General features: G+C 40.9%; 1 protein-coding gene across 9 annotated transcripts in view; it reads left to right on the forward strand.

The window, feature by feature from the left end:
- MEF2A (myocyte enhancer factor 2A) overlaps positions 1 to 23744 on the forward strand; it is a 1032288-nt gene that overhangs the window by 172048 nt on the left and 836496 nt on the right. The gene's annotated exons all lie outside the window — the stretch shown is intronic.

Here is a 23744-nt window from a genome sequence, read left to right on the forward strand (position 1 = left end):
GTATAAGAATTTCAGGAAATTATACTCTTAAACAATACTGCTGTTATGAGAAAATAAACTTGACAGTTTATGGAAAGCAAATCAAACTGGCTTCATGAAAGAGTTAGTTTCTTTGCCACAGCTGCATTATGCTTTGCACTGAACAATGAACCAATAGGTTCATACATTGTTTTTAGAACTCTTGAGATAAACACGGTTGTCTACTATTGTATTTGGACAATTGTCTCTGTATCTGACACCTAAACTGTTTTGACTATGAGGCCATGCAGCCTCAGGAAGCAGGGAATACTTTCTTCTGAAATAAAACCATGTATTTCCTTTTCACTGATGTTGTGTATCCTTAGTGTTTGAATATTCTATGTAGCGGGGAGGGGCATGAAGTTGTGTTAGAGTTTATCATTTCTGTGGTTATTTGCAAAATTTTGTGTTTCCTGAGTCTGTAAAATAAAAACTCCAGCAAAGTTAGAACTTCCACTGAGTGACCTCCCAAACCTCTTTTATCAGAGGCACATGGGATATATGCAAATGATCCTTATGAGCCTCTGATACAAGAGGTTTTTGGAAGGTCACTCAGTGGAAGCTCTAGCTTTGCTGGAGTTTTCATTTTGTTTTTACTGATTGTTTTTTTCAGTGACCTTCTCACTCATTGTTTTTGATTCTGTAAGATAGTATTTTATGCTTCGGTCATTTGTGATTCAAGATTTTGCATGAGGCTCTACTATGTATATATCTTTCAAACCTGCACGTTTCGTTAACACCTGGACTACCCACTAAAATTTGCATTCTTTAACTTTGTGTTTCATGAATACCAGGTATTTAATGCAGATTATAACCAGTATGGCTTAGGAATTTAGGAACTCAATTACTCTAGCAATGTAGAAGTCTGTAACAGTAAGCTTCTTAGAGAAAGGTTTACACTGTATGCATCAGAAAAACTGTCACAAAGTGTACGAGTGAATATTTCTGTAAATATTTGCATTGCAGAAAATATTTTCAAAAAAAATTTTCAAAAGTAGATCTACTGACACTGCATCCTTTAGGTGCATGTCAATCTATTTCTATGTATGTTATGCTTTTCTTAATACCCGATTTTGGAATGTGGGTTGCAACTAGGTAGTGTTTTCCTTAACTAGGATTTAGTTTGATCTAATCAGTAGTAGTGTTTGGGGGTGGGTACTTGCTATTCTTAAATGCACTTTTACAGCCCTGTTTATATTGTTTGCCTGGAATACGCTGGTTTAAAATTAAACAATATATATATTTTCCACACCTACTTTTAAGTGTATATAAAAGCAGATATGTTTAACATTGTAAAGTATTTCTGATTTTTTTGTTGTTGAGGATCAGTTGTCTGTGACAAATAAAGGCTTGTTGCTTAGGAGCGCTATGATTTTTGGAAATTATTGTGACGGAGCTCATCAATGAAGTTTTAAGACTACTGTTTTTCTGTTTTTTATTTTTTTCCTCAGCAGTCGTTGGTGAGGTTGGAGCTAGACAGATTCCTGTGCTTGTTCATTTTTTAATTTTTTTATTTGTATTTTTTAGATTTATATATTTATGCACACATACATAAATGCATATGTGGTGTAATGCACACACTTCCCACTGTGAAATATCATTGCCTTTCTGTTTTTCAGGCAAACTGTGCTCCCAGTGGGTGCTTGTATATACAAAAGTACTGAAATTATCCAGCATCACTCTGAGAGCTGTGCCTGCACGCACACATGCACACACACGCATATACATATTTATCCACACACACAAATGTACATATGTATGTATGTGTATATATATATATATATATATATATATATATATATATATGGATCTAGGACGTTTGATCATTTGATCAAACGTCCGAATCCATAACCACTGAACACACTTTAATGAAAGCACTTTCGTTAAAGCGTGTTACTAAAAAAAAAAAAAAAACACTACTTTAATATTCTCCCTCCGAGACTGCACTACAGTGGTGAAAAGGGAATTTTCCCTTATCCGCACTGTAGTACGGCCTCGGCAACAGGCATACTTACGCAAAAGTGCTTCTTCGGTAAAAAGCACTTTTGCGAGTATCTCTCTCTCTCTCTCTATATATATATATATATATATATATATATATATATATATGTATATATATATATATGTTGTGTCTTTTGGCTTTTTCCCGGTTAGGGATCGCCACAGCGGAACTCCGGTCCACTAATGATTGGCAGTTGATTTTTACGTGCTGAGTTGCCAGCCCTAACGCACAGCCTTCAACAAAGGTATGCCCATTCACGCATGTCTCCACGCAGAAGACTCTCTAGTTGAGAGTCGAACCGGTCAGCGTCTTACTGTGAGGCGGCAATGCTACTGCAGCACCACCACAGTGGACATACACGTGTAAATATACACACACACATACATAAATATATGTATGTATGTATATATATATATATATATATATATATATATATATATATATATATATGTGTGTCTATGCATGTGTGTATTTATATAGATCCTCGTCATATAATCGCATGCTGATTTTCTACGAAACAAATTGATATAACCAGGACAAAAAGTTTCACTCCAAAAACATTTCTTATAAAGTCACAGTGATACATTCTAGCTTGTCAAATTGTTTTTGAAGCTTGAGGGAAGAATTGAACACGCCAAAATATTTGTTTCATGCTCAATACAATGTGTGGGTACAGCATTGATCTGTTTCAACAGTCACATCAAGTATGTGTGTTTGACGGAGGTGCCATGGCCGCAAGCATCCACAATGGGCAATGTTGGGGGCATGCTACCCTGTAGAGGTGAACATATAATAGTAGATGTTCGACTGCCCATCTCACCAGTTTGTGCATTGGTGCTTTTCCTTTTAGCTAATGCTGCATTCAGAGCACTATTTGTGGTCAAATGTAGTTAGGTCTGTAAGTGTTCAACCAGATACTAAGCACCTTGTGTCTCACATGTATGCTGTATTGAAAGGCTGTTGGGTTCTTTATGAATGAATGTAGAGATCCAATGCTGTCTATTTTCGTCTGATTCAGTGAGTGAGATGTCTTATCCAGATCCGACCTAGGTGCCTTATACCAGAATATTGGATCCAAAAGCTCTGACTGCTCCGCTATTCCTTCTTCCTAGTTGATTTACGTCAGATTCTGTTTGCAGCCGGTTAGACCAGACATGTTTTCTGAGACCTCCAACACATTCATGATGAGTGAAAACTATTTTTGCTTAAAATCTTTACTCCTGCCTCAAGGTATTTGTTACTGTTTTCTTATAGGTAAGGACTAGTTTAGATAGTTGTTAGGTGTTTTAGATAGCTTCTTTTAGATCATATTTTCTAGTGTGTTTCTTGAACTTTCTAGTTGATTTTACATATTCAATTGTATGTATATATATATATATGTATGTGTGTATATATATATATATATATATATATATATATGTGTGTGTGTGTATATGTATGTATATATATATATATATATATATATATATATATATATATATATATATATATATAAAGGATCTATGTCAAAATAAGAAATTACCATAAAGTGGAGATGCAAAATGGCGAGATGGAAATGATGAATGATGAAAGTTTATATTCATGAACATCCAGATCATCATAAATTTCCCCCTGGTAAGTAAACAGTCGGCCAACAAAACTTAAAAAAAAAAGCAAATAAGACCCACCCAAATGTGGGGCTTCCCCCACACCCCTCAACTAAATATACCAACTCTGAGATCTCGCTACATTGGAGAAAAGGGCAGAGCTCACCACATTGGCCAACTGACTCCTTTCACGGCGCAAACTTATGATGATCTGGAAGTTTGTGAATGTAAACTTTCATCAGTTTCATCCTGCCGTTTTGCAACTCGATGTTACGGTAATTCGTTATTTTGACATAGATCCATATAACTACACACATACACACAAATGTGTATATATATATATATATATATATATATGTGTGTGTGTGTGTGCATAAACACACACACACACACACACACACACACACACACACACACACACACACATATATAGTTAGTAGTATATGTAGTAGTAAAGTTGGTTATTAGTACAGTATTTTTCTCTTTATACAGGTTGTTTTACTAATCATTCCATAGAATTGAAAGTAAGTTTGTTATTGGTAAATTTTCTGTGTGTTAAGTTTGTTCTAAAGTCTAAAAAGTCCACTGGTTTCAAAAAGTGTCCAGACTGTGTACACAAGATACCCCCAAAACTCCCTTTCTCTCTGTGTTTATTGTTTAGGTCTTTCCTATTAACAGGATAGTTGCAATATCTGTGCTACCACTGGTACCAGAGCACTTCAAGGCAGAAGGGCGAAGCTTTTTCTCAAAGGCTTACTCCTCCTTTAGACACGGTCCAAAATGTTATCTAAGGCTAGGGGACCTTCCACCTCTCCTTCTTCAGATAAAAAGAGGGAAAAAGAGAGAGAAAAATTCAAAGAAAAACATAAACAACAAGCTGAAGAGAGACAAGAAGAGAGGGTAGAAAAATCAAAGAAAAAAGTCTCTATCAGAGCTCGTGAGACACATACCCCAGAAAAGGACATGCAAATGGAAACATATAGACCGCTCTCCTGAGTCTGTCACTGAAGACACAGACTTAGATGATGGGGCAGGTTCCACAAGATCCCCCCTTGAGGATGCCTTCTTTGGGGATATTCTTGAATTGATGAAGGAGGGAGGATGGTCCACAGAAACTCCTTCTTCTGATAAGACTGGGTTCTTTGAAGCTTTAGGGTCTGGCCCATTGATGGCCTGGGTGGTCCTACATCCTAACATCTTTGTATATCTCATTGCTGAGAAGGCTTGGAAGGAACCTGATGTGGCAGAGCCTATCCCAAAGAAGCTAGACAACATTTTGGTTGCCCCAAAAGACAGGAAACACTGATCAGAGGGCCCCCTTGCAGATGCCATGGTGGTAGCAGCAGCCACAAAGAAGGCGCTATCTAAGGAAAGTTCCTGTAACCATCCCCTAACAGAGAGTCAAGGGCATTGGACAGACTAGGGAAATGGATCTATGCATCAACGACACTTGCACTTTGAATGCTGAATGCACATCTTGCCGGTTTCCAAAGAGACTTGATCAAGGAGCTTTCGAGGTCTCTTTTGGGTAGTTTATCCATAGACATCCAAAAGATGGTAAGCGCTCAGATGTTTACCCTACAGTCTTCCTCAAATGTTGTGATGTGACTGATGTCTAATGCATCTAATGGTACATCAAGGGCAGACGGTACAGGTATTAGCTATGTGATTTTGTGGAAATATTCAGTGTAGCCTTTATCATCGTCTCCTGTGACGGTTCCACCTTTTATGCACCAAGCAAAGCAAATGCCTCATAAAGATTTTCATTCGTACTGTATTCCTTGCCTAGGCCCTGACCACGACGTACCTCGCTGTCAGTTTTGTGCCTTGTTTAAACCATGAACTATTCGTCGTCGGTACATTTTCGCATCTAAATATTTTGTTACATGGTTCAATTATCCAGATATGTCTTCAGTAAACCACCCAACTACCGACATTCTGAAAAACGCAAAGATTAAGACAGAGACAGGCCGCCTAGGTCCAAAGTTGCCGACGACGCATCTACTAAGCTAGTTGCCATTTCGCCGGTACTCAGTGAGGCGCTTTCGCAGCCCCTGATACCCGCTACTTTAGATTCGCAGGCCTCTACTGAGACCCATTCGGTGTCCGGTATGCTGCGAAATGCTTCAACTGTGGAACTTGTGGATGTCTCTAACTTGGATGGGTCTGGAGCTGCTGTCCAGGCACCAGCTTCTTGGGGTGTATTCAGGCCTACTGACTTGCATATTAAACCAACACCATCTTCTTCTTCTAGGCCTAAAACTCAAACCATGCGTAGGAAACCGACGCCCAGACTGCATGGTTAGGCCTCTATGCCTAAAAAAACAAATAAGAATGGCTGAAGGCCTTATTACTTTACTCAGGGGAAGCCAACCTTCCCCCGCTAAGAGACAAAGGACTGAATTTGCTTATGATACTTCTGACCAGGATTCTGAAATTTCTGTCTCCTCTGATGACCAGGATTTACCATTATCTAACTATGAGGATTCTGAGGCAGAGGACTATTCCCTCTGCTTCTCCCCCAGAGAATTTTTCTTTTGGTGAAACCTTGCATACTCTTAGGGAGCATTTTCACTGGGAAAGCCAGGATTACTGTGATTCTAAAAAGAGGCTTAGAGATTTCTTACTCCTGCCCCAACACAGGCCTTTAGCTATCCCTCCTGTGCTGGACATTGTTGACAATGCCTTTTCGGAATCTAGCTTTGCCCATGACTCTTTACCTCCTGCTCTCAGAAAACCTGATAGATATTACAGGGTTCCTGATTCTCTGTAGTTCCTTTTTAAAAATCCTACTGCGGATCCTGAGACCATTTCACAGGAACCCAAGGGCATTAAGGCTACTACTGCCAAAAATCCTACCCCCTCTGATAGAGATTCCAAGGCCCTGGATAGATGGGGTAAGAAGGTATACACCTCTGCAACCTTGGCCATCAGGGCCTTAAATTCCCAGTTTCATATGTTAAAGTATCAGCAGCATATTACTGGATTGCTTAAACAGAAAATTATGTTGATTCCTGATTGTGCTGAAAATAAGGATTTACAGGATTTAATGCATTCTGCTGAACAGGCAGTGTGGCTTTGATTCACTAGAGGCATCTTGAAGGGCTGCTGTCACCGAGTCTGTACTTAGAAGGCATGCTTGACTTAAGGAGCAATCTTTACCAGATCATGTTAAAACTAAATTGCTGGATGCTTCCTTAAGTCAGGACCGCCTGTTTGGTGACAAAGCAGAAGAAGTTCTTAAAAAGATTGAGGAAAAAGCTAAATCTGTGCAAACTGTTAAAAGATTTCTTACAAGTGCAGCCTCCTAGATTTAGTAGGCATTGACCCTCAAAAAAAATGGTCCTTTACTGCCTCTTCCAGGCCTTCTCAGTTCAAGCCCAGAACCAGCAGAACACACAGGCTTCAGTCCCAGTGTACGCACATGACTAAGCAGTAGGGGGCTCCCACTTCCAAATCAGGGAGTAGTAAGACTCCCCCCTATGGTAAGCTGTCTCAATGACCTAACTTTAAAACTTCCAAGCACTTCTCAACTGACTGCTCCTTTAGGGGGAAAGATTGCTCTGCAAGCAAAAAACTGGGAACTCATTACCCAGGACAAATGGGTTTTAAACAGTTTCCCAAGGATACAGATTTCACTTCCACACATTACCAACCCCAAACTGTTGGCCAGATCTACCCCCCAAATCAGTGGGCAGAGGCTCAAATGCAAGTACTCTCTCTCTTAAGATTAAAGGCTATTCAGACTGTACCAGAAGAGGAAAAGGGACAAGGTTTCTATTCAAGACTTTTCCTGGTATCCAGAAAAGACAACTCATGGAGTCCTATCCTGGACCTGTCTATCCTAAACACCTTTTTGGTGATTCCAAAATACAAGATGCTAACTCTTCACCAGTTGCTTCCCATGATAGGTAAAGATGCCTGGTTGGCAACACTGGATTTAAAGGAAGCCTTACCTGCACATCCCAATCAGGGAATCTTACAGAAAATACCTATGCCTCAAAGCAGGCTACATGCACTGTCATTTCTCTGCACTGCCCTTTGGCTTATCTACTGCGCCCAGGGTATTCACAAAGTGCCTAGCTCCAGTCATTGCATTTTGCAGGCAAAGAAATATTCAAATATACCCATACCTGGACGATTGTCTGATTCAGGCAGAAAGCCAGGACATACTTCTGAATCGTCTGGCATTTATACAAAAGGTGTTAACTTGTTCGGGGTACACCATAAACGAAAATAAATCACAGCTGGTACCCTGTCAACAAGTTATATTCCTGGGAGCAAGCTTGAACACAACTTCCCAGATGGCTTTCCTCACGCCAGAGAAACAAATTCATTTGACAACTTACTTCAGACTAGTGGCCACAAAAACCCTGCTATCTGCAAGGTAAATACTGCAAGCCTTGGGGTTCATGGCCTCGTGCATTCTACTAATTACATATGCAAGACTGTGTATGAGGAAACTACAATGGTATCTAAAAAGCCTATGGTGTCAACATTCTCACGTTCTAGAAGCAATGATTCCTATCATACCTTGCCTAAGGTTAGAATTCCTTTGGTGGGCAGAGGCCTGCCACCAAAACAAGAGACTACCATTCTTTCTACCCCCTGCCGCCCAAACCCTAACAACAGATGCATCAGACTATGCATGGGGGGCTCACCTGGCACCCTCTCTTGTGCAATGTGTCACAGCTGGCCCCATGGCACATACCTCAGACCCCTACCCTGCTGTCTCAGCAGGAGAGCCAGATTCTGCACCCCCAGCTTCAAACCCTGAACCTGGCAGCCTGGTTAATTACCTAATCTCTCCGTTACCATCCCTCAATAAACAAGTGTTGGATGTCATTTTGGAGGCCAGGAGGCCTAGTACTAGAAAATCTTATGCTGAAAAATGGAAAAGATTCTTTGCCTGGAACCAAACTCAAGGGATGACCACAGCAGCGCCCAATTTACCTCAGATTCTTCAATACTTAACTGAGATGCTTCACAAGGGCCTTTCCTTTTCCTCCATAAAAATTCATGCCTCAGCCATTTCAGCTCATTACAACACAGAACCACCCCTCGTTTCTCACCCACTGCTCAAGCAGATGTTCTTCGTGTTTCACTGTTGCAGTCATTACACTTGGGTTATCCTGCTGGCAGGCTACCCTCAGTCGCCCTGAATTCCAAAGTCTAGGTCCGGCGTCGGCTGCTGTCACCTCTTCCTTGACGTCAGTGCGCCAGGGGTATAAAAGATGCAGCCGATGCCATTTTCTTCAATCTTTCTTGCTGCGCGGTGCCCGAAGCATAAGCAGTTCGCAAGTGCCGGTCAGCCGACTCCTGAGATTTTCGTGTTCGAATTTCAGATCCAAAGTCTTCATTAAAAGCTAAGTACTCCGTTGGGGAAACTTTTTCTTGCTCCAGATCGATGTCAGAAAAAGTTAATAATTGTATTTCTTGTGGGAAGCAAATACCTCATAAGGACTTTAATTCTTACTGTATTCCTTGCCTAGGCCCTGACCATGACGTTGCTAGTTGTTGGTTTTGTGCTAGATTTAACCAACGCACTATTAAGCGTCTGTACGATTTTGCTTTACACTATTTCGGCAGACGATTTAATTATACCATGTCTTCGGATAGCCATCCGACTACTGGAATTCACAAGGAACGTAAAGAAAAAGAGAAGAACAGGCATCCGAGGTCCAAAACCGACGACGAAGCTTCTTCTAAGCCAGTCGCCAGTTCGCAGGTTCTCAGTGAGGTGCCTTCGCAGCCCCTGATGCCCGCTACTTTAGACCCGCAGGCCGCTACCGACTCCCACGTGGAGTCGCCTAGGCAGTTGGAAGGTCAAAGTATTGGATCTTCGGAGACTATTCCCTGAGATGGGTCCAGAGCCGCTGAGCAGGCATCGGCTTCTGAGGGTGTTTTCAGGCCAATTCAATTATACATTAATACCACTTCAGCTTCAAAGGCAAGGACTAAAGCACCCTTAAAGACAAAGAAACAAGTACAACAGCCTCATGGACAGGCCTCCATGCCCAAAAACAGATGCTCAAAATGGCCGAAGACTTAATTACTTTGATCAGGGGTTCCCATCCCCCTCCTGATAAAAGGCCTAGACAAGAGACAGAATATGAATCTTCAGATCAGGTTTCCATTTCATCTAATTCCTTTTCTGATCAGGAATACTCTCTTCCTCCCTATGAGGATTCTGATGCTGAAGAATCTATCCCTTCAGCCTCTCCTCCTGAGGATTACTCTTTTGGGGAAACCTTGCATACCATGAGGGTGCATTTCCACTGGGAGAGCCAAGATTTTTCAGAATCTAAGAAAAGGCTCAGAGACTTCCTTTTACTACCACAACACAGGCCCCTAGCTATTCCACCTGTGTTAGACATTGTTGATGATGTATTTTCAGAGTCCAGTCTGACCCCTGACTCCTTACCTCCAGCTCCTGTTAAACCGGACACGTACTACAGGGTCCCTGACTCTCCTAAATTCCTTTTCAAAAACCCTGCTGCTGACCCAGAAACCATCTCTCAGGGTCCTAAAGGGGTCAGGGCCTCTGCTGCAAAAAACCCTATGCCCTCTGACAGGGTTCTAGGGCAAAAAAGATTTACAGTTCCGCTACCTTGGCTATAAGGGCTTTAAATTGTCAGTTTCATATGCTCAAATATCAGTAATATATTATGTCACTGCTTAAACAGAAAATGTTGACAAATTCTGAATGTGCAGAAAACAAAGAAATGCAGGATTTATTGCATGCAGCTGAAAAAGTTGGAAAGTATACTTTGCAATATGGTTTTGATTCTTTGGAGGCCTCTTGCAGAGCCGCTGTTACGGGTTTTGTCATCAGGAGGCATGCTTGGTTAAAGGAACAAATCTGCCTGATCATGTCAAAGCAAAGTTATTAGATGCCCCATTACAGCATGATGCTTTGTTTGGTGTTAAAGCAGAAGAGGTGTTAAAGAAAATGAAGGACAAAGCTAAATCTATGCAAACGGTTAAGGATTTCTTACAGGTTCAGCCTCCAAGATTTAGCAGACACTGGCCTATAAAGAATTGGCCCTTTCCAGTGTCAGACAGACCACAAAGGGGCAGATACAGACGCCCATGAGGCAGATCCCAGCCCCAAGGCTCATACAGGTCTAAACAATGGGGTGCTTCTACCTCCAAAAGTGGAGAAGACAAATCACAACCATACAGGAAACAGTCCCAATGACTTCCCCCTGCCTGCACCAAGCACTTATCTTCTGGCAGCACCTTTAGGGGGAAAACTAGCACTTTTTTCTTAAAACTGGCACATAATAACCCAGGACAAATGGGTCTTAGACATAGTGTCACAAGGCTACAAGTTTCACTTCCATACCCTGCCAAGGACAAACGGTTGGCCAGACCTGCCAAAACATCAATGGGCAAAATGGGCAGAGGCACAAAAGTAAGTCTCATCCCTCATGGACATGAGGGCCATTCAACAAGTACCAGAGCAAGAGCAGGGACAAGGATTTTATTCAAGACTGTTTTTGGTACCAAGAAAGGACAAGACCTGGAGACCAGTACTGGACCTATCTATTCTAAACACATTTCTGGATATACCAAAATTCAAAATGTTGACATCAACTTCTGCCCATGCTGGGCAAGAAGACTTGACTGGTGACTTTAGACCTAAAAGAGGCATACCTGCATGCCCCAATCAGACAAACATGCAGAAGATACCTCAGATTCAAAGTTGGCTCAATGCACTACCAATTCTCTGCACTGCCCTTTGGCTTATCTACTGTACCCAGGGTCTTCATAAAGTGCCTGGCACCAGTAATTGCATTCTGCAGACAATGAGAAATACAAATATATCCTTACTTGGACAACTGCCTCATTCAAGCAGAGAACAAGGACATTCTACTACAGCATCTGGTGTTTGTAAAGAGATTTCTAACAGGCCTAGGGTACACAGTCAACGAAAATAAATCAAAACTAGTACCCTCTCAAGAGATAATATTCCTGGGTGCAAGCTTAAATACAGCTGCCCAGATGGCTTAACTCACGCCAGACAAACAAAGGCAACTGACTACCTATTTCAACCTGTTGGCAACAAAGGCCCAGTTATCTGTAAGAAAAATTCTGCAGGCTTTGGGCTTCATGGCATCCTGCATTCTACTAATTCCATATGCGAGACTGCATATGAGGAAACTTCAATGGTACCTAAAAAGTGTTTGGACTCAACATTGCCACAGCCTGGAAACAATAATTACCCTCATTCCCTGCCTGCAACAGGAGTTTCATTGGTGGGCGGAGACTTGTCACCAGAACAAGGGACAGCCATTCACTTTACCTCCAGCCAGGCAGACATTAACAACGGATGCATCAGATTATGCCTGGGGGGCCCACATGGCAGGAAGATGTATTCAAGAAACATGGACCACAAACCAAATGCATCTACATATCAATCAAAAAGAGATGCTAGCTGTCCAGAATGCCCTGACAGCCTTCAAGGACCTACTTCATCCGGGACAACTACTGATAAAAACAGACAACACCACGGTCATGTGGTATATAAACAAGCAGGGAGGCACTCATTCTTACCCCCTTTGCAGACTAGCCATGACTCTGTGGGACACAGCTTTGACTTACCAAGTACATCTGCAGGCACAATTCCTGCCAGGAAAGATAAATACTCTGGCAGACGAACTAAGCAGAAACCTCATGGATCCCCACGAGTGGAAATTGGATCCACAAGTCTTCAGCATGATAACAAGGAAATGGGGATGCCCGGATATAGATCTATTTGCCTCTCCTCACAACTACCAACTAAAAAGATTCTGCACAAGGAGTTATCACAGACAAGCATGGAAAGTGGACGCTCTCTCTTTCAGCTGGAAAAGCTTAGCAGTATATGCCTTTCCTCCACTGCCTCTCCTCCCCAAGGTACTCCTAAAGGTCATACAAGAGAAGCCAAAGATGATACTGATTGCCCCAGACTGGCCCCGCCAGCACTGGTACCCAATCCTAAGGAACTTGTCTCAATGCCCAGCTTGGACCTTGCCTCATATACCTCATCTACTATCCCAACAAAACAATCAGATGCTGCACAGCCAATTAAAGACCTTAAATCTGGCAGCATGGCGGATAATGTAGTAATACAAAAAGCGCCTCTCACTAAAGCTGTAATGGATGTCATTTTGGAGGCCAGAAGGCCTAGTACCAGAAAATCTTATGCTGGAAAATGGAAGAGTTTCTGTGCTTTGAACCAGGCACAAAGAATTGACACAGCTGTACCAAATATTCCTCAGATTTTGCAATACTAAACTGAGATGCTGGACAAAGGCCTATCCTTTTCATCAATCAAAATTCATGGCTCTGCCATTTTGGCTCATTACAATACAGAGCTACCAATCTTTTCTCATCCCTTGTTAAGGCAGTACCTCAGAGGAGCCAAAAACTTAAGGCCTCCAAGGAGATCACCAACACCTGCATGGGACCTCAATTATGTTTTGGAAAAACTCACCCTGCCTCCTTCTGAGCCAGCCGCTACAGCTGATATAAAGCTTTTATTTTGGGAAACAGCTCTGCTCCTAGCAATAACCTCTGCAAGACGAGTCTTGGAACTACAGGCACACATGGCTGTGGAACCTTTTATAATTTTTTTATCCAGACAGGGTTTCTCTGAGGACAAACTCGACATTTATGCCAAAGGTAGTGTCCAGTGTGGCCCTTAACCAAACTATTCATCTGCCTACTTTTTATCCAAACTAACAGAATAAGGGGGAGAAAATTCTGCATTCTTTGGACATACACAGACAGCTACGCTTCTACCTGAACAGAACCAAAGCTTTCAGAAAGACAGAGCAACTACTAGTGGCATATGCTGCAGGATCACAAGGAAAGGCCATCTCAAAGCAGACTATTTCAAAGTGGATAGGCCACTGCATCCATTTCTGCTATTCACAACATGGCAAGCCAGTGCCTAAGGGCATTAGGCCACATTCTACCAGTGCAGCAGCCACTTCAGCAGCCTTCCTCAGGGGAGTACCAACCAAAGACGTTTTAGAGGCTGATACCTGGAGTTCAATGCACAATTTTAGAGGCTGCTACCTGGAGTTCAATGCACACTTTTACAAAGCACTATCATTTACCACTCTACTCTAAATCCAGGGCAGGATTTGCCACTGCAGTTCTGCAGGACCTCATAACCGTTCCTAATGCTGTTTATCCCCAGCCTCTTGGGATTCAACACAAGTGTAATGACTGCAACAGTGAATACACTCGAACATCTACATTTGTGGTAAGTGTACACAACTGTACTTTCCTCAGAGGGGCCAAAAACCTAAGACCACCCAGGAGAGCCCCAACTCCAGCCTGGGACCTTAATTTTGTATTGGAAAAACTCACTCTTTCTCCTGTTGAGCCAGCTGCAACTGCAGAGCTCAAATTCCTTCCTTGGAAAACAGCTTTCCTTTTAGCAATCACTTCAGCAATAAGGGTATCTGAATTACAGGCCCTTATGGCAGTGGAGCCTTTCATCATCTTTCATGTGGACAGGGTGTCCCTCGGGACCAATCCCTCTTTCATGCCCAAGGTGGTATCCAGTGTGGCTCTTAATCAGTCCATTCATTTGACAACCTTATTTTCTGATCCACAGAACAAAAGGGAATGGATACTGCACTCCTTAGATGTGCACAGACAACTTAGATTTTACTTGGACAGGACTAAACCTCAAAGGAAATCTGAGCAACTGCTGGTGGCATTTGCTGCAGGGGCAGAGGGGAAGGCTATTTCAAAGTAAACCATTTCTAAATGGCTAGGCCACTGCATTCATTTCTGCTATAAGCACCATGGAAAACCTATCCCACAGGGGATTAGACCCCATTCAACCAGGGCTGCATCTACCTCTACAGCCTTTCTCAGAGGTGTCCCTACCAGAAACATCCTAAAAGCTGCTACCTGGAGTTCTGTACATACTTTCACCAAGCATTACCATTTGCCAATTTTCTCTAAATCCAGAGCTGGCTTTGCCACTGCAGTCTTGCAGGGCCTTATAGCTGGTCCTAATGCTATCTAAATTCCTCCTCCCATCCTTAGCTTTGGGAATCTACCCAAATGTGATGACTGCAACAGTGAAACACGAAGAACATAGTACAGTTGTGTACACTTATCATAAATGTAGATGTTCAAGTGTATTCACTATTGCAGTCCTGGTTACCCTCCCTCCAGCCCCCTGACTTCTTTTGGCTATACCTCTATTCTCCTTTACTATACTTAAAAGCTTTTTGGTGTGTTTGCTTTTCTGTTGGAGGTATAACCTTGTGTGTGTGTGTGTGTGTGTGTGTGTGTGTATATATATATATATATATATATATATATATATATATATCTTTAATTGCTTCCCATTAAGGGGGGCACCTGACATCTGGGGCAAGAAAAACTGATGTAATGGCGTCGGCTGCATGCTTTATACCCCTGACTACCTGACGTCACGAAAGATGAGACAGCAACCGATGCAGGACCCAAGACTTTGATAATCAGGCCAACTGAGGGCTACTGTAAGCAGATAACCCAAATGTGATGACTGCAACAGTGAATACACTCGAACATCTACATTTATGGTAAGAGTACACAACTGTACTTTTTTGCCCTCTTTTCCAAGAGGCCATGCAAATTTAGCAGTGGGCAATGTTTTGAAACCACTTTCTAGTAACAATGCACATTCCTGGGGATGTCCAGTATATTAGTGGATAGGTTGAGCAGAACTATCTTATTACCCTACGAGTGGTCTCAAACAAATAGTGGCAATGGAGATTTTCAGCCGTTAGGGCCAACCTTGCTCTGACCTGTTTGTTTCTTACTTCAACAACAAATGCAACAGCTACTTTGCCCTCATCCCTCCTCAAAGATACTCATTGAAAGATGCTCTGGTCCATTTTTGGCCCCTAGGTCTCCTTTATGCTTACCCACGAATTACTGTTCTCATGAAGTTCATTCAGAAAGTCATGAAATGCAAGACCCTGGCCTCATCTTTGGCACCCACCATGGGTACCTGGATCTGCTCAGTCACCATCCAATATGCCTGTACCAGATCTTTACTCCTTAAAACTAACCACATGGTTTCCTCATTTCTGATAACAGCCAGAGATGCCAGGCTTTCTTCCTCTGTAGTCCACATAATTTCTTCTTCTCAGAAGAAATCAACCAAAAAGATTTACAAAAACAAATAGAAAATGTTTTATATTTGGGCATCCTCAAAGGGCTTAGATGTTTTCTCAGCCCTTTTACCAGCAATACTGGATTTTCTTTCTAAACAATTTAAGGAAGGTTCCATTTACTCTACTATTAAAGTCCAGATGGCTGCCATTTCAAACTTTCACATAGGGCATAAATGATTTGCCTTGCCTCTTGTAAGGTGACCGAAGCTTTTCTTAAGGGAACGTTTTTATTGAGACCGTCTGTTCAAGATCCCATTCCACCTTGGAATGTTACAGTTTTACTACAGTCTTTGACCCAAAAATCCTTTGAATGTGCAGCATTAACAGATTTAAAATTCCTCTCCTGGAAGACTATCTTTCTGATTGCCATTACGTCAGCAAAAACGAGTTTCCAAATTGCAAGCACTTTCATGCAAGGTACCCTTCCTTAATTTCCATAAAAACAGTTTCACTGAAAACAAATCCCTCCTTCCTTCCTAAAGTGGCACCATAATCAAACTTGGATCAACAAATTGATTTAACCATATTCTTTCCAAACTTTTCTAACAAGGGATAACACACTCTCCATACCTTAGATGTTCATAGACAACTCAGGTTCTATTTACATTCTACTAAAGACATCAGAAAATCAGACCAGCTATTTGTATCTTTTTCCAAGACAAAACTTTCCAAGACAACTCTAGGTGGCTAGCGGATTACATTTCCTTTGTTTATAAGACAAGAGGGCTGCATTTACAGTCTAAACCCAAGGCTCACTCTACCAGAGAGATGGCAACTTCAACAGCATTTACGAAAAGAGTAACTTGGTCAACATGTCCTGCATGTCTCATTACAAGTTGAATGTGCAGTCTAATGCTCGCACATCCTATGACTCTGCCATTCTCAGGAATGTCCTTCCTTAAGACCAGAAAAAACACACTTCTGGATCACAGAAATCCAATCGAAGTCTCCACAAAAAACAAATGAAGCAGCACAAACTGGAAAGATATAAGAATAATTTCTTTACTGGATTCTGGTACCTCGGCCTTCACATGGAATAGTATTGTAAAGCACAAACCAGTATAAATACACACCTCAATCATGTTAATTAAACAATTAATCAATCAAGAACAAATCACTTATTAAAGAAATATGCATAAATATTAATATACATATATAATAATATAAATATAAATGTTTTTCTATATAATGAATAAATAATAAATATACAATCTAAATAATGTTCTATATATCATACCTCTAAATTCATGCCATTGGGAAATAATGTTCCATAGTTTATAATGAACTTTGATTCCATATTCAACAATTTAGTCTGAAAATTTATATTACTTTCTCCCATTCCCCATGGTCTTGCCAAAATACTAAATTTGAAACCAGTATGATCTCCCCTATGGAATTGATGAAAGTGACTTGCAACTGGACTGTCTAGTCTATTGTTCCTAATATCCCCCAGATGTTCTAGAATCCTCAGCTTAATCCTGCGTTTCGTTTGTCCTATATACCATTTTTGTTTTGTACAATTACACCCAATAATATATATCACCCCCGAAGAGTTACAATCAAAGTGATCTAAAGCATGATATGTGACCCCATTAATTTTATGGCCGTCCAAGTTAATAATTTTGTTACAAATCTTGCATTTATTGCAAGCAAAGGAGCCTGCATTTACTGCCTTATCCTTCTTACCCTTACTTCTAATTAATTCCTTCAGATTTTTACATCTTGTATAAGAAAAAACAATATTATTTGGAACTATGTTCCTCAGAAATTCATCGCTGGTTATGATAGGCCACATGTTCAAAACAATTGTCTTCAAAATTGAAGAAAAAGGAGAAAATTTGTCAACAAAAAATATTTTGTCCATCTCCACAGGATCCTTTTTCTTAAAAGAAAGAGATTTATGCACAAATCTCTTCTTGTTTTTGTCTGTTACCCCCTGTCCATTAGAATTTAAATTTAACATTTCTTCCACTTTGGTCCTATGTGAGTAAACAGTATTTCTGGAATAACCTCTATTAATCAATTTTTTACAAATAGTGTCAAATTCCCTTCGGACATTGACACTCTCCGATGTATTTAAAGCAATACGTCTGAATTCACCAAAAGGCAAGGATTCAATTAAAGAATTGCTGTGCATACTGGTTGCATGCAAGAAGTTATTTACTGCTGTCTGTTTATGAAAAGGCTTATGTTCAACCATCCCCTTTGTACCGATATAAAAATGCACATCCAAAAAATCCATGCTCTTTGTATTAATCTGATATGTAAAATCTAGTCCACAGGGATTCGACTTTAAACCCATGATAAATTTATCAAAATCTCTTGGGTTACCCCTACACAAAAACAAGAGATCATCTATGTATCTCTTATAGATCAAAACATTATTTTGAAAAAACTTTGTAGTGTAAATGAATAAATTTTCGAAGTGGCCCATGAACCGGATGGCATATGAAGGTGCAAAACTAGCACCCATAGCCGTTCCCTCTTTTTGCAAGAAATATTTTTTGTTGAATTCAAAAACATTATGGGTGAGACAAAATTCCACCAAAGAAATAATAAAATGGGTTTTTGGACCTTCCCCCATAAATGAAAAAATGGCCTCTAAACCCCATTGTTTGGAAATGGATGTGTATAATGAAACCACATCCACACTGGCCCAATAAATAACTATCTTGCCATGTTTTTCCTCTGAAACTGTCACACACCTCTTTCGTATTCTTCACATGAGATGGAATTCTCACTAAATATTCTTTTAATATAGAGTCCAAAAATATGCCCACATTTTGTGAAAAAGCCCCTTTGCCCGAAACTATAGGACGTCCAGGGGGATTTGTCAAATCCTTATGTATTTTTGGCAAAATAAAAAATCTGGCATCATTTGGACTTTTAATGTACAGTTTCCTGACATCATTTTGGGAGAAGAAACCAAGCCTCTCACCTTTTTCTAACAATTCCAATAGTTTGTTGTTGAACTCGACTATTGGATTCGTAGACAAAGACATATAAACCCTATTATTTGAAAGTAACTCAAGGGCTATGGAATTATATCTATTCCTATCAAAAACAACCCAATTCCCACCTTTGTCCGATTCCAAAAATACATATTTGTCACTCATTTTTCTCAACTCACATAAGGCTTGCCATTCATCCTTATTTAAATTATAACTTTTAGTACTTTGTTTAAATGAAAAATATTCATCCATGACCTGCTTACATAGAACTTTTTCAAAGAAACTTATACATAAGTTATTTTTAACAGGATTGAAATCGCTGACATATGGGACCTTGGGAATAGTAAGTTTACCATATCCTGTGTTGTATTCAAACATTGCATTGTTCTTATCTACATTCCTATTCATATTCACAAAGTTTTCAGCATCATCATAAATATCAATTAATTCATTCTCATGAATAGAAACATCCATTAATGAACTTTCCAAAATGGAATCATTCAAAACATCATGACTATCATCACAATTAATATCAAAACCAGTGTCTGTTGTTTGTCTATGAAAATAAACTTTTAGATACAACTTTCTACAGAAGGCCTTGACCTCCAAAAGAACCTCCGCTAATGAAGGAAAGTGTGTAGGAATGAATTTCGTGCCCTTCTGTAAAACACTACACATATTTTCAGTTAATATACAATCTGAAAGATTAATTATGTTTAGACAGTCCCGGCAAGAAATGGTATTAACTACATTGCAAAAATCACTATGTACAAACGGAATACTAGGTTTCGTAAAGACAGACCTTGTTACAAATAGTCCATTAGTATCTTTTGTTCCCTCTCTGTTGGAAACGCCGATTCCAACCTTTTCTTTGAGTCGACCCCTCACTGGAAGAAGCACCTGAATTTAAAGTGTCATTAGAAAGACCCTCCGTACTAATATTTTCAAACGAAACGCTTTTCTTACTTGAACTTGCTTCAACGGAGGAAGTGGAAGTGTCCCTGGTGTTTCTTTCATTTCGCGCTCTGAATCTGCCGTTGTTCCAGGTAGTTCTGCCACGCCCCCTCTTAAGGTTGTATTGCCAAGAAAAAATTTTACCGGTGCTATAATCATTTTGATCTCTTGTAAACTTCCTTTTCTTACGTAGAATAACTTGTTGTTCTATTTTAGTGACTTTTAACTTAATATTCACAATGTTTTGCTCGCAATCTACGTCGGAATGTTTTGAAAAAAGTTCTCCCTGCATGGCGATGATTTCAGAACGTATTTTATCAAGTGTTCTTTCGTTACGTTTGACCAATATTTTTAGCCAACCCAGTGTACATCTTAAAGAGACATCTTTCCACTCTTCAAATAAATCGGCATCATCTTCAGAAAATTCATATGCCGGTAAGCGGTCTACTCGAAGACCTCTCAGGAATGTCCTTCCTTAAGACCACCCAGGTCCTTTCTAGATAGCTTGGAAATGTGCCCTACATGTTGAATCCAACAAAAATAGACAACATCCGGTACAGAAGTTATGTATTTATAATGATAGCTCCAGGTTGTCTTATTTTCACCTGGTTAAATTTCCCTCCCTACTTCCCTCTTCCAGATTGTAATTTTTACATCTTCTGGGGCTGGGACTGGACGCTGGCTGCCACCTCTTCCACTTCTTACAGTGGATAATGTTACTAAATCCCATGTCTTTATTCTTTCCTGCAGTTATTGGAGACCCTTTGAAATGGGTCAGCAAACTAGATCTGAGATGAATCAGCTGGGAGGAGGGACTTGTGGCTAGGGGAGGAGTTAGAGCTCTCAGATCCAGTACTCTGGTATAGTGCACAAAGGCTGGATCTGACTAGATCCGATATCTCACTCGAACCAGACAAATAAGACAACACAGATCTATTGTTACAGTAAGTATGTAACTTTTGTTTTTATACAGTGTAGTATGAAGTCTGCAGTCACCAAAACCATACTGGTAGTATATAGACTTAGAATAAAAATTCTTAGACAAGTTGGACGTGGGACATTGTAATTCCAGAATAGCTCAGTTTTTATTTTCAAGCAACAAAAAGTACAGTTTTGTACCTACCATAAATGTAGATGTTCGAGGATCTCCATTGCTGCAGTCCTGACATATGGGTATTCCGCTGTCCACCATCGGCCCGAATACCAAAGGGCTAGAACCGGCGTCGGTCATCGGCGCCCGAGACTGACGTCAGTATGTGTCAGTACAAATGCGCATGACCGACGCCATAACCTCAGTCTTTCTTGCCTCAGACGTCAGAATGCAAAAAAAAAAAAAACCACCACCCAAACCCCAACCTAAAAAGAAAAAGGGGGAAGGAGGGAGGGAAAATTGGACTGCAGCAATGGAGATCCTCGAACATCTACATTTATGGTAGGTACAAAACTGTACTATGTTCTTCGACTCCCATTGCTGCAGTCCTGACATATGGGTAGAATCCCAGAGCAACGGAAAAAGGGAGGCTGGTCAACTAAATAGCATTAGGAGCTGCTGACATGCCCTGTAAGATTGCAGTGGCAAACCCAGCCCTAGACCTAGAATAAAGAGGTAAATGATAATGCTTTGTAAAGGTATGTACAGAACTCCAAGTAGCTGCTTCTAGAATGTCCTTAGTAGCTACCCCTCTCAAAAAAGCAGTAGAAGTGGCCGTAGCCCTAGTAGAATGAGGCCTGATCCCAGCCGGAACATCCTCTCCATGATGAGAGTAACAAAAAGCAATACAATGGCCAATCCACTTGGAAATAGTTTGTTTCGAGACAGCTTTCCCTCGTGAAGTCAAGGCAAAAGAAACAAATAATTGTTGAGATCTTCTGAACTCTTTGGTTCTGCTCAAATAATACCTCAACTGCCTATGTACATCCAAAGAATGCAAAACTTTTTCCCCTTCATTTTGGGGGTTAGCATAAAAAGTAGGCAAATGTATAGATTGGTTCAAAGCCACATTAGAAATCACTTTAGGCAGAAAAGTAGGATTAGTACGTAAGGAAACTCTGTCATTGTGAAAAATCAGAAAAGGTTCCACTGCCATGAGGGCCTGTAATTCAGATACCCTTCTAGCAGAAGTAACAGCCAATAAAAAGCAGTCTTCCAGGACAACAACTGCAATTCAGCTGTAGCTGCAGGTTCAAAAGGAGGCAGAGTCAGCTTTTCCAAAACAAAATTAAGATCCCAGGTAGGAGTAGGAGCCCTCCGGGGGTCTGATATTCTTTGCCCCTCTAAGAAACTGTTTAACCAATGGATGTGAAAATAAAGGAGGGTCACAATCATAGTGAGCAGAAATAGCTGCAGCATGCACTTTTACAGAAGAGAAGGACAAACCCTTGTCCAATAAAATAGTCAAATATTGCAATGTACAACTCAAATTAGGCAATTCAACATCAAAGCCTTTAGCTGAACTCCAAAGAAAAAATCTCTTCCATTTACCCGCATAAACTTTTCGAGTACTAGGACGCCTGGCTTCCAAAATAACATCCAAAACTTGTTGAGGGAGCTGAAGGTCCTCCTTCTCTAAAACAGAATGCCAGGCTGTCAGGTGTAGGGATTGCACCCTGACATTGAGAAAATGATTGTTTTCCTGAGACAATAAGTGAGGAATCTGTGGTAATGGCCAAGGTGGTACATGAATTAAGCTCCTCAACAGAGGGTACCAATGCTGACGAGGCCAATCCGGTGCTATAAGGATCATGCAAGGTTTGTCCCTCCTGACTTTCAACAGCACCTTCGGAAGAAGAGGCAAAGGAGGAAAAGCATACACGTGAAGGTTGCTCCAACTGAAGGATAGTGCATCTATTTTCCAGGCTTTCGGATGAAATAGCCTTGTGCAAAACAGTGGCAGTTGGAAATTCAGAGGAGAAGCGAACAGATCTATGTCCGGAGTTCCTCAAGCCCTTGTCAACTGAAGAAATACCTGAGGGTCCAATTTCCATTCGTGAGGATCCACAATCTGTCTGCTCAGAAGATCTGCTAAAGAATTTTGTGCTCCTGGCAGAAACTGTGCTCGAAGAGTGATGTGCAGATTCAAAGCAGTTTCCCATAACAGCATTGCTTGTCTGCAAAGAGGGTAAGAATGAGTTCCCCCTTGCTTGTTGATGTACCACATGACAGTCTTGTTGTCTGTTCGAATCAACACCAGTCCTGGTTGAAGTAGGCTTTTGAATCCTTCCAAAGCAAATTGAACTGCCAGCATCTCTTTCATGTTGATATGCAAGTGAAGTAGCTCTGGGGCCCAAAGGTCTTGAATCCATTTTCCTCTGAAATGAGCTCCCCAGGCTGACTCCGAGGCGTCTGTCGTTAATATCTGACTTGCCTCTGGTTGGGTCACAGAGAGCCCCTTGTTTAGGTGACATTCCTGAGCCCACCACAGAAATTCTCTCTGAATGCAAGGTAGAATCCGAATGACAGTGTCCAAATTGTGGCAGTGTTGAGTCCAAACGCTTTTGAGATACCATTGTAGCTTCCTCATATGCAGTTTGGCATTGGGAAGTACTAGAATGCAAGATGCCATGAACCCCAAGGCTTGAAGGACTGTCCTTGCAGTCAGCCTGGACATTACTGATAGCTGTTGGAAGTATAGGTGAAGATTCCTTTGTTTGTCCGGGGTAAGAAATGCCATCTGAGCAGCTGTATTCAGTTTCACACCCAGAAAACACATCTCTTGTGAGGGTACTAGACTGGACTTTATTTCGTTCACAGAATACCCTAGGCATCTTAAAACTGTCATTACATACTGCAGATGTTGAAGAAGTTCGTGCTTGCCTTGAGCCAGAATCAAACAGTCGTCCAGATAAGGATAAATTTGAATTCCTTGTAGCCTGAGAAAAGCTATTACTGGAGCCAGGACTTTTGTGAATACCCTGGGCAGTAGACAAGCCAAAGGGCAATGCAGAGAACTGATAATGCAAATTCCCATTCCGAAATCTCAGGAATTTCCTGCAACTGGGCCTGATAGGAATGTGAAGATAGTCCTCTTTGAGATCCAGAGTCACCATCCAGTGATCT

The sequence above is a fragment of the Protopterus annectens genome, chromosome 7.part0, assembly GCF_019279795.1.
Source record: "Protopterus annectens isolate FY-2018-M chromosome 7.part0, PAN1.0, whole genome shotgun sequence".
Taxonomy (NCBI): domain Eukaryota; kingdom Metazoa; phylum Chordata; order Ceratodontiformes; family Protopteridae; genus Protopterus; species Protopterus annectens.